Source organism: Petaurus breviceps, unplaced genomic scaffold (assembly GCF_028583685.1).
Source record: "Petaurus breviceps papuanus isolate PSGF00001 unplaced genomic scaffold, PetGlider_PUasm1.0 38, whole genome shotgun sequence".
Classification (NCBI taxonomy): domain Eukaryota; kingdom Metazoa; phylum Chordata; class Mammalia; order Diprotodontia; family Petauridae; genus Petaurus; species Petaurus breviceps.
Window position 1 is genome coordinate 62,354,487 of NW_027186304.1, and position 18,039 is coordinate 62,372,525.

Below are 18,039 nucleotides of genomic sequence, written 5' to 3' on the forward strand. Positions count from 1 at the left end.
GCTATGGAAGAGTAAATTGTTAGGACTTTCCTGGTAGCAGAGACAGTGGTGATTTGATTATCAGTCTTTGACCAAGAGACTTTCAACATCCTTTTCTTTATGTCCATCCATTTCTGTTTTATAGAAATTTTATGCACTATTTTTGTCACCTGGAAAAAACAGGCCATTTATTTCAACATTCCAAATATGAGAAAGAATGGAACAGGTATTATTCCCATTTTCCTGATAAAGAAAACCAAAGTATAACATTTCCTTTTGGGGAGTGCAATGGGGAGTACTTTAGCCAATTTAGTCAGCATTATATATAATCTTGATGCTTTTTTTTTTTGCCTTTGTTTGGGAGGGCAATTGGGGTTAAGTGACTTGCCCAAGGTCACACTGCTAGTTTTTGTGTTAAGTCTGAGGCTGGATTCGAACTCAGGTCATCCTGACTCCAGGGCCGGTGCTCTATTCACTGTGCCACCTAGCCACCCTGATACTTTTTGTTCTCAGGTTTTTGAGATGGTACATACAGCTAGGTGGCAAAGGATAGAGCACTGGACTTGGAATTAAGAATACCAAAGTTCAAATCCCACCATGGACACTTACTAGCTCTATGACCCTGTGCAAGTCATTTAACCTCTCTTAGGCCTAGTTTTCTCACCTGTCAAATGGGGATAATAATAGCACCCACTTCATTGGATTATCATGAGTATCAAATGAGATAGACTATATAAAATGCTTTATAAACTTCAAAGCACTGTAGAAATGCTAGGTATTACTATTATTGTTCCTCATACAGTAAGATAAACCACACTTACATATGTTTGCATAAATGTACGTACTGCATATTTCTGGAAGCATAATGCAGTGGCATTCACTACACAATAGTCAGATAGAAGAAGTTTAGTAACATTTATTTTTACAACAAAAGGTAGCATTTGGTGGATAATGAGAGAGTCACTTCGAAATCAGGAAATCTGGGATCAAGTCTAGTATCTTATACATAATGACTATATGATCCTGGGCAAGCCACAGAATCCTGTGCCTCCGGGAAACTTTCTAATACTATATATACTTGCAGAGTATTTCCAACCTCCATTAGTTTCTTTCTTTCTTTTTAAAAAATAATACTTCATTTTTTCTAATTACATATACAAACAATTTTTAATATTTGTTTTAAAATTTTTTTTGAGTTCCAAATTCTCTTTCTCCCTTCCTCTCTTTTCCCCTCCCTGAGATGGTAAGCAATTTGATATAGGCTGTACATGTACAAGCATACAAAACATATTTCCACATTAGTTATGTTGTGAAAGAAAACACAGACCAAAAAAACCCAAACAAACCCCACCACACACACAAAAAAGTGCCAAATAGTATGCTTCTATCTGCATTCAGATGCCATTGGTTCTTTCTCTGGAGGTGGATAGCATTTTTCATCATGAATCCTTTGGAATTGTCTTGGATCATTGTGTTGCTGAGAGTAGCTAAGTCATATACATTGCACAATGTCACTGTTACTGTGTACAATGTTCTTCTGGTGCTGTTCACTTCACCTTGCACCAGTTTATATACATCTTTCCAGGTTTTTCTAAAAACATTCTGCTCATCATTCCTTATAGCACAATATTATTCCATTACAATCATATGCTACAACTTCTTCAGCCATTCCCTAATTGATGGGCATCCCCTCAATTTCCAATTCTTTGACACCACAAAAAGAGCTACTATAAATATTTTTTTTGTACAAATAGGTATTTTTCCTTTTTAAAAAATCTTTTTGGGGTATAGACCTAGTAGTGGTATTGTTGGGTCAAATAATATGCAGTTTTAAAAAATTTCTCTATTTAAAAAATATTAATTAATTTATTTTTAGTTTTCAAAATTCACTTCCATAAGTTTTAATTTTTCTCCCCTCCCTCCTCAAGACAGCATGCGATATGATATGGCCCTACACACATATTCCTATTAAACACATTTTCACATTAGTCATGTTGCATAGAAGAATTATAACAAATGGGAGAGACTGTGAGAAAGAAAAAATAAGACAAAACAAAGAGAAAATGGTCTGCTTCACTTTGCATTCAGATTTCATAGTTCTTTTTCTGGATGTGGAGGGCATTTACCATCACACGTCCTTTGGAATTTTTTAGGTCCTTGCATTTCTGAGAAGGGCTAAGTCTATCAAAACCAGTCATTGAAAAATGTGTCTGTTTCTGTGAACAATGTTCTCCTGGTTCTGCATCAGGTCATATAAGTCTCTCCAGGATTTTCTGAAGTACACATGTTCATCATTTCTTATAACACAATAATATTTTATTACATTCATATACCACAATTTGTTCAGCCATTCTCCAATTGAAGGGCAATTTCCAGTTCTTGGTAACCACAAAAAGAGCTGCTATAAATATTTTTGGACACATGGGTCCTTTTCCATTTTTTCTGATCTTTTTGGGATATATCCCTAGAAGTGGTATTGCTGGGTCAAAGGGTATGCACAGTTTTATAGCCCTTTGAACATAGTTCCAAATTGCTCCCCAGAATGGTTGGATAAGTTTGTAATTTTACCAATAGTGCATTAGTGTCCCACTTTTTTCCACATACTCTCCAACATCTATCATTTTCTTTTTCTGTCTTATTAGCCAATCTGATAGGTGTAAGGTAGCACCTTAGAACTATTTTGATTTGCATTTCTCTAATCAATAGTGATTTAGAACATTTTTTCATGTGACTATAGATAGCTTTGATTTCATCTACCCAAACTGCCTGTTCATATCTTTTGATCATTTATCAATTAGGGAATAGCTTGTGTTCTTATAAATTTGACTCAGTTCTCTATATATCTGAGAAATAAGTCCTTTGTTAGAGATACTTGCTGTAAAAATATTCCCTAACTTTCTGCTTTCCTTCTAATCTTGGTTGCATTGATTTTGTTTGTGCAAAACCTTTTTAATTATTATAAACAAAAGCATGCATTTTTCATCTTATAATGCTGTCTCTTATTTGGTTATAAATTCTTCCCTTATCCATAGATCTGACTGGTAAGCTATTCCATGCCCTCTTAATTTGCTTATACTGTCACCCTTTATGTCTAAATCATGTACCCAGTTTGACTTTATCTTGGTATATGGTGTGAAGTGTTGTTCTATAACTAGTTACTACCAAACTGTTTCTAGTTTTCCTTGCAGTTTTTGTCAAATAGCGAGTTCTTGTCCCCAGAATTTGGATCTTTGGGTTTAATATATACTAGATTAATATAGTCGTTTATTATTGTGTATTGTGTATCTAATCTATTCCACTGATCCTCACCACTCTATTTCTTAGCCAGTTCCAGTTTTGATGATTACTGCTTTATAAATAGTTTGAGATCTGATAGTGCTAGATCACCTTCTTTCATATTTTTTCATTCATTAATTTACTTGATACCCTTGGCCTTCTTCCAGATTTTTTTTTTCAGTTCTATAAAATAATTTTTTGGTAATTTGATTGGTATGACACTCAATAATTAATTTAGGTAGAATTGTCATTTTTATCATGTTGACTATCTGTGAGCAATTACTATTTTTTAATTGTTTAGAATTGATTATATTTGTATAAAAAGTGTTTTGTGATTCTGCTTATATAGTTCCTGGGCTTGTTTTGGCAGGTAGACTCCCAAGCATTTTATATTGTCTGCAGTTATTTTAAATGGAATTTCTATTTCAGACTCTTCCTGCTGGACTTTGTTGGTAATATATAGAATATATAGATTTATGTGGGTTTGTTTTATGTCTTGCAACTTTGCTAAAGTTATTTCAAAATTTTTTTAGTTGATCCTCTAAGTAAACCATCATATCATCTGTAAAAACTGATAGTTTTTTTTTTCTTCATTGCCTATTCTAATTCCTTTATTTTTCTTTTCTTATGGCTATAGCTAGCATTTATAATACAATATTGAATAATAGTGGTAATAATGGGCATCCTTGCTTCACCCCTATTCTTATAGGGAAAACTTCTAGCTTATTTTCTTTCTTTCTTTGTTTTTTTTTTTTTTGGAGGGGGGAAGGCAGGCAATTGAGGTTAAGTGACTTGCCCAAGGTCACACAGCTAGTAAGTGTTAAGTGTCTGAGGTCAGACTTGAACTCAGGTCCTCCTGACTCCAGGGCTGGTGTTCTATTCACTGTGCCACCTAGCTGCCCCACAGCTTATTTTCATTACAGATAATGCTTGCTGATGATTTTAGATAGATACCACTTATCATATTAAGGAATGCTCCATTTATTTATATGCTCCCTGGTATTTTTAATAGGAATGGCTATTGTATTTTGTCAAAAGCTTTTTCAGCATCTATTGAGATAATCACATGATTTTTGTCAGTTTTGTTATTGATGTGGTCAATGACACTAATAATTTTCCTAATATTAAACCAGTTCCTGTATGCCTGGTATAAGTTTCATGTGCTCATAGTGTATGATATTTGTAACATATTGCTGTAATCTCCTTGCCAGTATTTTATTTAAATTTTTTTGCATCAACATTAATTAGGAAAAATGGTCTATGGTTTTGTTTCTCTGCTTTTACTCTCCCCAATTTAGGTATCAGCACCATATTTGTGTCATAAAAGGAATTTGGTAGGACTCTGTCTATTTTCCCAAATAGTTTACACAGTATTGAAATTAATTGTTCTTTAAATATTTGGTGGAATTCACTTGTGAATTCATCTGATCCTGGGGATTTTTTTCTTGGTGAGTTCATCGATGGTGCTTATTCAATCTTTTTTTCTAAGATAGGGTTATTTAAGTATTCTATTTCTTTTTCTGTTAATAAGGGTAATTTATATTTTTGTAAACACTGGACCCTTTTTCTTGGATTGTTAGATTTATTGGTATATAATTGGGCAAAATAGCTCCTAATAATTGCTTTAATTTCATCTTCACTGGCAGTGAATTAACCAATGGCTTATCTGTTTTATGCCCTCCCCCCCCCACATGAAATAAGCTCTTAGTTTATTAGTTTACTGGTTTTTCTTATTTTCAGTTTTATTAATCTCCATCTACTTTTGAATTTCAGGATTTCCAATTTGGTGTCTCACCGGAGTTTTAAAAATTTGTTCTTTTTCTAGTTTTTTCTTTTTAGTTGCATGCCCAATTGATTTAACAGCTTTTTTTATTTTATTGATGTAAACATTTAGAGATACAAAATTTCCCCTCAGTACTGCTTTGGCTGTATCACATAAATTTTGGTATTTTGTCTCATTGCTGTCATTCTCTTTAATGAAATCATTGTTTTTATTATTTGTTCTTTGATCCACTCATTCTTTAGAATTATTTATTTTCCAATTAATTTTTCATCCTTTCTATAACACTTTACTGAATAGAATTTTTATTGTCTTATGATCTGAAAAAGATGCATTTACTTTTTCAGCTTTCCTACATTTGGTTGTGTGGTTTTTGTGCACTAATACATGGTTAATTTTTGTATGGGTGCCATGTATTGACGAGATAAAAGTATGTTCCTTTTTATTTCCATTCAATTTTTTCCAGGTCTATCATATCTAACTTTTCTAAATTCTATTCATTTCCTTACCTTCTTTCTGGTTTATTTTTTTATTAGATTTATCTGGCTCTAAAAGTAGACATTGAGTTTCCCCACTAGTGTGGTTTTATTGTGTATTTCCTCCTCTAACATTTAACTTTTCCTATAAGAACTTGGATGCTATACTATTTGGTGCATATATGTTTAGCATTGATATTACTTCATTGTATATGATATCTTTTAGCAAGATGTGGTTCCCCTGCTCCATTAGATTCCTAACTAAGAGTTGCTTGAATCAATGATATCAGATATTTGGACTCTCTCTTCTCACATCAGACTTTTATTTCTAGAAAGAGCTTCCCCCCCCCCCCCCTTTTTGGAGGAAATTGCAGTTAAGTGACTTGCCTAAGGTCACATGGCTAGTTTTGTGTTAAGTGTCTGAGGCCGGATTTGAATTCAGGTCCTCCTGACTCCAGGGCCAGTGTTCTATTCACTGCACCACCTAGCCACCCCCGAGACTTTTATTTCTAACTACAGACTTGATTCTATTTCTCATAAGCCTCTCCAAAGCAACATGCAGATCCTTCCCACATCAATCAACCTTCTCCAACTGCATTTAACCTTTCCTCTCCCATTTTGTCACATCTTACAACTCCCTTCCCATAAGTCTTACTTAACAATCTACTCTTTGGAGTCTAAACAATTAACTAACCACATGCAGTGGTAGTTTCATAGATACTTTATTTTTAGGCTAAAACAACTACCAAGGTAGAGCACTCACCCAATTGGGCTGTGCAGTTTGAGGGGTTGGAACCTTGGTACTAGAAGTAACCCTGGAGGACTGAGCTTCTAGAACTATTGCTTTTTTTTTAGCCCTTACCAGTGTGATCCCTGTTGACAACCAGACAGACAGATTTATTTAGCCCTAATAAATAGTATTTACTGAGAAGGCATAGCAAGAAGTTTTGTATAAAAAATTTCCCTCAAAAACTAGAACATACTCTCCTATAAACACACATAATATCCATGGGAAAAAGGGGACTTAAACTTAGAATGCAATGATAGTGAGGAACACTCATAGAGAACACAGAACATGTCTGACAAAGGAGTAATTCCCAGTTCCTGGCTCTGTGAAATCCTTTTCTCCTTTTGTGTAGTTCTAAGCTTCCGCTTACATATGGCTCTCAGCTAGGTGGTCTGCTCAGCTGTGCTCCTAGGAACCATGCTTTGTAGGGTCCATAACTAACTTCTTTCTTCTACAAAGTGTCACACTCTCTGACACACTGACACTGGCCTTTTTGCCTTTCCTCAAACATGACACTCCCTCTTCCAAATATAGTCATTTTCATTGGCTTTCTCCCATGGTTGGAATGCTCTTCCTCCTCACCTTTCCTCCAATGCTTCAAGTCTCAGCTCAAGTCCTGTTTTCTGTAAGAACTTATTTTCCTGTCCTCAATTTTAGTGCCTTTCCTCTGAGACTATTTCCAATTTATCCTATAATTGTTTGCATATGTTCCCCTATTAGACTGTGAGTTCCTTGAGAGGAGGGACTGATTTTTGCCTTTCTTTGTATTTCTAGTTCTTAGAACTGTGTCAAGCACAAAAGAAGTGCTTAATAAATATTTGTTGACTTGCCTTGGCTTCATTCAGGTGATTATTGCTCTGTATCCAATTGTCCTCCTAATGTCTGTTCCTGGTGCTTTTGACCACTACCTCCCAGGGAAACAATGCTACCAATTCTGGTCGACAGACATCCTGCTACCATTCAGGGCTGATTTGGGCTCTGATTTGACAGAGCTCACAATATTGCTTTGACATCTATCTTGTAATACTTATTAACCAAATATTGGGATGTAAAAACCAAAAAGAGCCAGAGGTGGCCATGAACTCAGATTTACCACATCTGGTTAGAGATGGGGTCTACCTGGCCCTTTGGAGGCAATCCAAAGTCACTGCCTCACTGAAAGCTGCAAAGAAAAAGTGAGTGAGGAAGGTGTAGGTCATGTCCTCTAGAATACTTATTGGGTTCTGACCTAGCAAGTTAATCTTTTCTGACTCCAAAATAATTTAGAGAATTTTTCATTATCACCCAGTATAAACTTCAAAGTCATGCATAGCCAGAAAGAGACACATACTCTCTCTTCCTCACTCTTGCCCCTTACTCTTGCCCCCAAATTTCCACATCTTCTCTTGGACTGGAACCAGACAGGACTATCTACACATGATACAGGAGGCCAGTCCACCCATGCTCTACTAAGAAAAAAGTAGATTCCTGGCCCTCTGGGGAGAGAGTTCAGAAATTAAGTGACCCAGAATTGGGCAGGGAATCCAGAAAGCTAGACAAGAATGTCTCTAGATGCTGGAGATGGCCTGAAATTCATCACAACATAGCCTGAAACAAAAGAGTAAAAACAACATTCAATTCCTTTATCCCAGCACTAAGGTTTAAGACTATATTAAAAGCCTTGGGGTAACAAACTTTCATCATTGTGGTTCCCCTTTCCTCTATGACCTCCAGCCCCTCTCCCAGCCCAGAATTTCCCAATTCTTCTAATACCAGATAAGGTGTTTAGTGATAACTACAGTTAGTTGATAAGGATTTCAGGGTGTGAAAGGGAGCATTTACATTTTAATTGGAGACCCAAGTGATCTTTTCCCCTTTTCTCTTCAGATTTCTCAAAGCAAACATAGCCTGAACCATTCCCTAAAATTTAACACATCTCCCTTACTTAATAGTTATTTACATACCTTCCCCTGCCATTAGTTTGTAAACTTTAAAGAAAGGCTCTTACTCTCAATCCTTAGTATCTACTTTTATAGACTCATAGTTTAAGAGTTAGGAGGCATTTTTAGAGGACATCTCTACAGACCTTTTCATTTTACAGATGAGGAAACTGAGGCTGAGAAAAGTCAAATCAATGTTCAAGGTCATAAAGATAGTTAAGAGACAAAGGCAAGAGTGACTTTCTATTGAGCTATCTTTAGAAATTGAAAAATAAAATGACTAGCTGACAAGCTCTTGAAAGAGAGGCATTAAATTTAATTTGCAGGATGAGACATACATGCATTTTGGACTCAACCAGTGTGGGAATTTGTTTTGCTTGACTATGTATATTGGTTTTGCAAGGGCTTTGTTTTTTTGTTGCTGTTTTTCCAATTAAGGAGGTAGGAAAGTGAGGGTTAAACCAGAAATAACTGGAGGTAAATTGGAAGATCCTACCAAAGTAACTAGTCTACTTCATAGCTGCAGAACTCATTGCAAAACCAGGATTATACCGCCGTAGGGAGAGTGGTGGTTAGGCAAAAAAAAAGACACTAGAGACAGTGAAACTTGGGTTGTTGGTCCTTATCATTACATATACTATCTTAATTTTCCCCTAGTGATTCAATTTCCTTCATTTCAATTAAATGAGCCTTTAAGTGCCTGCTTGGTTCCAGATATAGTATACTTAGAGTACAAAAGGACCTACCCTTAAGGAGCTTATTAGAGGAAAATCACACATATACATATAAGTAAATACTACATATATAAATAAAATTTCATATACATATATACACACACACATACTATATATGTAATGCAAAATATATACAAAATAAATGGGTATGTAGATTAGGGTAGGAACAGGTGGAATATGAAAGGGCAGTATGTTAACACTGGGTTGTTATAGGTGTAATTATAGATGTAATAGGACAGAGGCTTCAGGTGGCACGATGGAGATTTAAGGAAGAGTGGGATGGGGGGAGGCTGGCTCTGATGAGGTAATGGTTCACAGGCTTGGTATCTTTCACCAGGTTTCAGCAACTTCCATAAGAGAACAGTCTCCCACACTTAGTTATACATTTCTATATCCGACTTTCAACAGATAGTGAAGGGTCTCAGAGTCAGCCGTTATGCCTTTTTATGGCAGTCCTACAAAAGGAAAAACTCTGCTGAGTGATGAGATTTCCAACCTCCTCTTCCACCTTCCCCTGCCCTCTTGTCCCAGTTTAGAGCAGCTCTTATCAAATTCTGCTGGAAAAATCAGCACACCCAACCATTAATAATTGTGATGAAATGAAGCTTCTGACCCTCTGTTACCTTGATAGGAGAAACTTATTTAATAAGTTCTGGGTGGAGGTGAGGGTCACCTGCCCAGCTAACCTAAGCTTGTATCTCTCCAGGAAGGAAGAAGCCTATCAGAAGTTAAGAAGATAGGAATGCAGACCATGCTGAGAATTTCTCAACCTTAAATGATAGTACAATTCAAAGCCTTTCCAAAGGTCATTATGAGGCAGGAGGTTAGGGAAGTGTTTTTGGCAAAACTTCCCACCATCCAAACCCTTAGAAAATGCAGTTAAAGCAAAGGCACAGACTTAACTCAAATCTCTACATCTAGTCCTAAGCTGTCTCTTGAACTCTAGACCTGCATCACCAACTGCACTCTGGAATCTCCACTTGGATGTCTCATTAGTGACTCAAAGCCAACATTTCCTAAATGGAATGCATTCTCTTACCCCCTAAATCTATTTCTCAATTTCTGCTGATACCAACCTTTCTGTCACCCAGTTTCAGAGGCAGGCAAGTGGTGCAATGAATAAGAGCATGCTGGATTTGGGAATCTGAAAGATCAGAGATTACACTCCTGCTTCAGACACTTCCTAGCTGTGTGACCCTGGGCAAATCATTTACCCTCTCCCAGCCTCAGTTTCCTCATCTGTAAAAATGGGGATAATAAGTGTCTACCTCAGAGGGTTGTGTAATGATCAGATTAGGTAACATATAGTGATTGGTAAGCCTTAAAGCACTGTATAAGTGCTAGTCTCTATTGTTATTATATTTTAAGTTCTTCCCTCTCCTACAAAAGTCATTCCTCCAAGCAAAAGAGCTATCAACTACCCTAAGACTTTAAGGATAGCCTGTGCAATCAGTTGCTACATCTGTTGCTTCAACCTTAATAACATTAAAAAATTTTTTTTCAATTATTAAGCATTAATTTTTTAGCCTATCTACCCCACCAAACCACCACTAAAGGAAATAAAATAAACCCTTTTAAGAAATAATCATAGTCAAGTAAAAAAAAAAAGTCCATATTAAGGGAAGGAAATAAGCATTTTTATAGAACCTGCTATTGCCATGTACTCTGTTAAATGTTTTAAAAATATTATCTCAGTGCTCACTTCGGTAGCACATATACTGAAATTGGAACGATACAGAGAAGATTAGCATGGCCCCAGCGCAAGGATGACACGCAAATTCATGAAGCATTCCATATTAAAAAAAAATATCATCTCATTTGATAATATTTATCAAATATTACCTGTGAGGTAGGTGCTATTAACTCCACTTTATAATTGAGAAAAAGTGTTAAGTGACTTGCCCAGGGTCACACAGTTAGTAATTATCTGAGGGCAGATTTGACCTCTGGACTCCAGACTCTAGGCCCACTACTCTATCTGCTAGGCTGCCACACTGTCTTGCTTGGCCTCAGCTATATTAGTCTTCATGTTAGTTCATTCATTCATTGCCTTTACCAGAAGAGTGGGTAGCATTCTTTAACTGTCCTCTGGAATCATGGTTGACCATTGTGTTCAACAGTATCATTCCATCTGTCTCCTTTCTACTAATATCATCAAGATTCTTTTTTGGGCCCTCATTAACTCCTCTCTGCACAGCTGTCATAATTTCCTAATTGCTCTCCCTCCTCTCAGACTTGTCCTCTACCTAACTGCCAAAATAATATTCCTAAGGCCTGAGATTTTATATATTTTGTAATTATTTTAAATCAAATTCCTCTTATTGTTTCTTCCTGGTTTTTGTTAGTACTGAATAGAATAATAATTTGTGTGTATTTATGCTGTATCCTATAGTCTTGCTGTAGCTGTCATCTCAATTAGTTTATCTGATGATTTTTTTTTCTCAAGAATACCATCATGTTGTCTTCATATAAATGTAGTTTTGTCTCCTCTAGGCTGTCATTTATACATTAGATTTTTGTTTTCTGCTTGTATGGCTTTATCTAGTATATCTGAAACTATGTTAAATAGTAGCGGGGAGGGAGAAATCTTAAGGTCCAGATCTGACCATCTCAGGCCCTTGCTTAAAAATCTCTAAGACTTTCTGGATAAATATAGATTTCTTAGCATTTCAAGCCCTCCATATGCTTTCTCCAACCCACCTTTCCATGCATGTTTTGTACTCCTCCCTTTCAAATATGGTGTTCCAAAAACTCTGACCTATTAGCTGTTGCTGAACTCCAAAGGCCATTCCCTGCCTTTGTTTAGTGGCATAATTGGTTCAATGGGTATAGAATACATTCCTTCCTTATTTGACTTTCAGAAGAACCTCCTCTAGTTAGTCTGTTCTGATGCTCTTAGTATTCTCTTTCTTCCTCAAACTATGTTGTATTTACTTATCTGTGCTAATGTTAAAGCGTAAAGCTCATGTAGAGAGACTCCCCTGTGTTTTGTCTTTGCATCCCCAGCACATAGTACAATACCTGCCTTACATGTAGAAAACATTTCATAAATACTTGCTGAACTGAACTGAATCAGTGCTTGACTACTTTAGAACCCCAATATTCTGTAGGGATGATTATCATCCTCCTCATGATATTATGTGAATTCAAATAGGTTGTGTTCCTATATATCAACATATTATATGAACTCAAATCCCATATTTTCTTTTCCTCCAAATTTTCTTTCAATAGTCATAATAATAATAACTAACCTTTCTATAGAGCTTTAAGATTTACAAAGGGTTTTACATATATTCTCATTTGAGTCTCATAAAAACATTGTGAGGCAGGTGCTATTAACTCTAGTGTATGGCATATAGTAGGTGCTTAATAAATGTTTACTGGATGATGCTGACTGACTGTGTCCAAGAGAGGTTAAGTGACTTTCTCAGAGTAACATAGCTAGTGAATGTCTGAGGAAGGATTTTAACTCAGTTCTAAATTATTCTAAGTCTAACACCCTATCCAGTAATGCTTACTAAAAATATTCACAGATTCCTGGGTTATTGTTCCCAAGAAACCGAAGCGATGCCTATATTTCATTTTTTCCCCCAGCTTATAAAGGTTAGTTATTGCTGTAGCCCAAGGGAACAAGTAACTCTGTAAACCTAACTCTCAAGATTGTGTTTGTAGACTCACTTTCCTTCAATCCTTGGACCCTGAAGGAAAATCTTGACTTTGATGATAGACTTGATGTGAGGCCATAATTAACCAACTTCTTCAAACTCTTGCTATCTGGAAGGAAAGTACATTTCAAATGTTCCTTTTCCCCTCACAGTCTTGAATTTTATGCTTCACAAGATTTCACCTTGGAATGGAATTCCCAGTATCAAATTCATGTTGATTATTAACCCAAGGAATGCAACACCAACTGCTATTGCAACCATCTATCACTAAGAAAAGATGATGTTTATTTTTATCCCATCTCCACCTTCACTTTACAACCTTTTGTTGGGGGTAGCTGTGTATTTGTGTGTGTGTGTGTGTGTGTGTGTGTGTGTGTGAGTTTTTCATAGAAATTATTCATCAGTGTGTGGCTGTGACTGTTTTGAGGTCAGGGACTAGGTCTTATTTCATCTTAGTATCTCCAGCCCCTAGCAAAATGCATTTGACTGAATAGGTTTACTGAATACTTGTTGAATTGAATGAAGTAGTTAAAAGAGTTCTGGATTTAGAGGCAGAGAACTTTGCTTGAAACACCAGTTCTGAGATGGAAGGCCAGAAAGAATCATAGCAAACAGGAAAGATTTAAAAGTTACATATGGAATTTATTACATATATATGTGTGTGTATATATCTCTATCTATCTATCTATCTATCTATCCATCTATCTGTCTGTCTGTCTGTCTGTCTATCTATGTGTGAATTTATTTAAAGCAAACTACTCAAAATAGAGATTTGAGGTTTTAGTTACAATCCTAGTTTTTTCTGTTCTATGTATATGGAAATGTTCATTTTATTTAGTGTTGGTTAAATTCACAATAGAAAATATTCTAATTTTAAAAAAATCAAATGCCAGTTTTGCTGCTTTACCCATGGACAAGTTACTGATTCTTTCAGCCTTAGTTTCCTCATCTATAAATTTAAAATGTTGTGCTAGATGATCTCTCAATTTCCTGCCAGGCCAGAATAAGTTATTCTATGATCATATAGATCTATAAATGTGCTTCGACCACTCTGTATGGAGGATAGCACATCTCCTTTCCTTCTCTCCACTCTATTGCCTGGATTCTTAGGCACCCCCTAAAGCATTAGTTATTAGTCTTTCCAGTCTGGCAAATTCTTCCCAGAAGAAACTCCTCACTTACGTAAGGGAACCATATTACTCATGCTTACAGCATGAGTCCCTAAGGAAAGAGCAGGGAGGAGAGTCAGTCTAGATGGTACAGCTAGAGGGTAGGAAGAATACATGCAGATTGCCTCCTCCTTCATCTTAAACAGGTTGCTTTTAGAATCCTTCTGTAGGAGCCGAACCATTATGGAGTGATTGTAGAGCAGGGGAGGGACTCACCTCTGTCTTCTCTGGCTCCCATTTAAACTGATGGTATACAAACATTATCACCATAAATGCTTATTATAATCTGTATTTCCTCTCCCTTTTAGGTGCAAGGAAGTTGTAGTTCACCACAATGCTGACCACAACCCTTGTGTAGCAAGTACCATTGCATGGACCATGCATGAACAGTCAGCTTGGTTCAAGTCTACTACCTGGAAATCTTAGGGCTGTTTCTAGTCATGTGGTGACCCATTGCTGAAAGCATTTTTCATTTTAATATGACATGAGAGACCACTATAGATCTCTTAGTCTTCTTTCTGCCTAGTGACAAAAGTGGGAATGGGAGGTATCTTATGTCGATAAAAGAAAAGACATCATCCATACCCTTTGTTCTGTCATGCCATTACTGGGCCTATACCCTAAAGAGGGTAAGGACTCATGGAGGAAATTTTTTATGTAGCAAAACACTGGAAACCAAGGGATGCCTATTGATTGGAGAATGACTGAGCCAATTATAGTGCTATAATGTAATAAAATATTATTGTCCTTTAAGAAATAATGAAAAGTACAACTTCAGAGAAACCTGGAAGACTTATATAGATTAATGCAGGATGAAATGAGCAGAATTTATATAATGACAACTATACTATAAAAACTGAACTTTAAAAGTCTTAAGAACCATGATGAATTCAATGACCAATCACTATTCCAAAGTAACAATGATTAATGCTACTGACCTTCCAACAGAGGGGCAAGGGATTCAAGATGTAGAATGAGGCATCCATTTCTGCACATGGTTAATGTGGGAATTTGTTTTACTTGACAATTCATATTTGTCCTTTTCCCTCCCTAAGGTTGGAGGAAAAGAAATGAGAGGGAGAGAAAAATAAATACTTCTTAATTAAAAAAAAAACAAAATGTTGCCTTATAATGTCATAACATCAAAGAGTAATGCTTAATTAAGATGTTCACTTTTATCATAGTGACATTCTGCAAAGTAGAAATGGAAGAGAATCTATGCCAATCTGGAGAGTAGTTTCTATTTTTTTTCTTTTTGGAGGGAGGAAGACAAGACAATTGAGGTTAAGTGGCTTGCCCAAGGTCACACAGCTAGTAAATATCAAGTGTCTGAGGATGAATTTGAACTCAGGTCCTCCTGACTCGAGGGCTGGTGCTCTATTCACTGCACCACCTAGCTGCCCCAGGAGAACAGTTTCTACTGGCACATTGTAGGGCTCTATTCTGTTGTTATTTTTGTTCAATGGTTTATATGAAGATGATTATTATGATAATTAAGACGTATTATTAGTAAGACCAGCAAATTCATCTATGATAAAGCTAAGAGTGATCATAAACAAATTGAATGATAATATTTGAAAATATTTTGTAGGCTATAATTATGGCCCTAAACTAGAAATAGTTAATTTGTCAGGGATAAATGTAAAGTCATGTACCTAGCATTAAACAAATCAATTAACCTAGGTACAGGTTGAGGGAGATCTAATTTAATAGCAATTCACATGAAAAGGACTTGGAAGTTTCAAATATAAAATCTTAATGTTAGAAGGGAACTTCTACTTTCCCACCCAGTGATTGAACTCTTTCTATGACTTCCTTAAGAGATAGTCATTTATCTTCTACTCAAATACCTTCAATGAACAGGAAGCTCCTAGTTGGCCACAGGCTTCATATGAGATGTTATACAATAGTATTATATAGCTTAAAAAAAACTAATCCAGTCTTAGGTTCCATTAACAGAAGCATTCTCTTCAGATCAAGGAAGTTAATATTCTCACCATACTCTGCACCTGTCAGAACACATCTGGTGTATTGTTTCTATATTTGGATACTTTAAGAGACACATTGGTAAACTTTATACAAATGACCACGATGATAAGGAAATAATGTCTGGAAATAATGTCATATGAGGAAGAGTCAAAAAAAATAAGAAATCTTTAGCCTGGAGGAGAAAGGGCTTAGTAAGGATGACATAATGTTTCAGATACTTAAAGGAATGTCCAAAGGAGTAAGAACAGCAAGACTCAAGTGATTCAATTCCTTCAGCAATAAACCCATTGATCAGGTATCACATTCAGAGTACTAATAATCAAAATAAAGTTGACAGATGGTTCTAAAGTCTATGCGATTCTTAGTGTCCTCTGCCACCATCACCGCAAAAGTAGAAGGGAGCCCCATAGGACTGTGGTTAATATTGTATTTTTCTTTGTGTCATGGGTAGCCAAGACCCCCAAATTCATTGATAACTATCTGGCCTGCTGCTAATGTGTCTCTCCTTACTTAGCTAGGCTAGTTCTTATAAAACAGAGTCAGTCTGCTGCTTAGCTCTACTTGAAGACTTTCCAGCATGATAGAAACTGCCAGAGCCTGTAATTTGTTGATGTGGACTCAAGAACTCAGCATCACCTTCACGCCAGCATGGGGCATTAGAATAGGACTTTGTGGAATATAAATAGAAGAAATAAGGAAGTAGATACTCATTAAAGAATCAAAGCAAGGAGTTGGCAGAATGCATTTACAATATGCCCAAAATCAGCAAGAAACATTATTTCAAGGGAGATCTGGTCATGATGTATTGCAATTCCAATGATAAGTATTTGCAAAAAGACTACCATGAAAATAATTGCAGTTTATGCACCAATATCAAATATCAGTGGCTAAGGATGAAGAAGTAGAGAAATTCTACAAAGAATTTAAGATTCTCCAAATTAAATCATCATATACTCTGATACCTAGTGACTATAGGGCAATAGTGAGAAAAGGTGATGGGAAAGCATGATTCAGGAGAAAAAAAAGAAAAACATTTGTAACTACAAAGAAACCTGATGAATGCTTTCTTAGAGAAAAGAATTGGTAGGCACTGGATATGGTGAACACTAAATAATATAGAGACATACAAAATAGATTATATTTTAATAGTGAGGAAGGGAATTGTTATTGATGTGAAGTTATCTCTGAATATAGTCAGACCTGTTAAAAATCAGAATTAGTTTTAAAAAGCAAGAAAAAAATAATGAGAAAAAGTTATGGTCTACGATTGAAACAATTAAATTCTGAACTATTTAAACAAATAATTGACAATCAAAAATAGAAAATAGATAACAGAAATGAAATTAACATAAATTATAAATATTATATAAAGAAGCTTCAGAAAGGAAATTGTCACAATAAGGAAAACAAATGAGCCCAGAAAGCATCTTAGTCAGCAAATATTTTACTTACTTGCCATGTGGAGAGAGAAAGACTGCCAAAGGTAATAATACCAAAGTACAATCCAAAGTGGTATGTAAAACCTTACAAGGAAGAATGATGGATAATTATAAGCAATATCATTTCATAAAACAGAGAGAAGCAATGAAGAATAATCTAGTTTAAAGAAATGTTGGCAAGATATCAGACTAGGCAAAACCAGTTTAAAGAAAAATGGCAAAGATTAAGAAATTGTTTTTCAATCAGTAAAAATCTGCCTTCTCCCTCTCTCCCACCTCCCTACCCTTTGGAGTCTTTTTGGCAAGCATATGCTTTGCATTTGAACAATGCGGTCAGCCCATCAGAGTTGTATTCCCTGAAGCAGAGTTTGAAGCAGACGATTTTATGGAGAATTTAGACAGAGCAAGCATTCACATGGTGGTCAGAAGAAGCAACACAAAGACACTCAAGGTCTCTCTTAAGAACTTTGGAATTGATTGTGTGACATGGGAGACATTGGCACAGAACCACTCAGCATGGTGCGCCCATATCAGAGAAGGCACTATGCTCTCTATAAGCAAAGCAGAATTGAAATAGCTCAAAGCAAATGCAGGATGCCCAAATTTACAGAATCCACCCCAGATGTTCACACAGACTATTTGTGCCCTACCTGTGGTAGAGCATTCTGAGCTCATATTGGTCTGATCAGCCACAGTGGGACACTTTTAAACTTGACTCTGGCATAGTGATGTCATTTAGATCCTCTTCAAGAAGGAAGGACAACAACCAAAACCCTTTTGAGAAAGAAAAACAGACCCCCTGTTATAGACACCTATATATAGTCAA

General features: G+C 36.1%; 1 long non-coding RNA gene and 1 other non-coding gene across 2 annotated transcripts in view; one reads left to right on the forward strand and one right to left on the reverse strand.

The window, feature by feature from the left end:
* Positions 1-6,968: 6,968 nt before the first annotated feature.
* The window catches only part of LOC138170551 (uncharacterized), a 32,033-nt gene continuing 20,962 nt past the window's right edge, over positions 6,969-18,039 (reverse strand). Inside the window, exons 2-5 of the long non-coding RNA XR_011170658.1 lie at positions 17,864-17,987; positions 17,227-17,297; positions 14,724-14,835; positions 6,969-9,406 (exon numbers count right to left, since the gene is read on the reverse strand). This is a non-coding gene — a long non-coding RNA (uncharacterized lncRNA). The remainder of the gene's footprint in view (positions 9,407-14,723; positions 14,836-17,226; positions 17,298-17,863; positions 17,988-18,039) is intronic.
* LOC138170746 (U6 spliceosomal RNA) lies at positions 10,646-10,752 on the forward strand. The gene has a single exon (XR_011170725.1). It is a non-coding gene; the product is annotated as a U6 spliceosomal RNA (small nuclear RNA).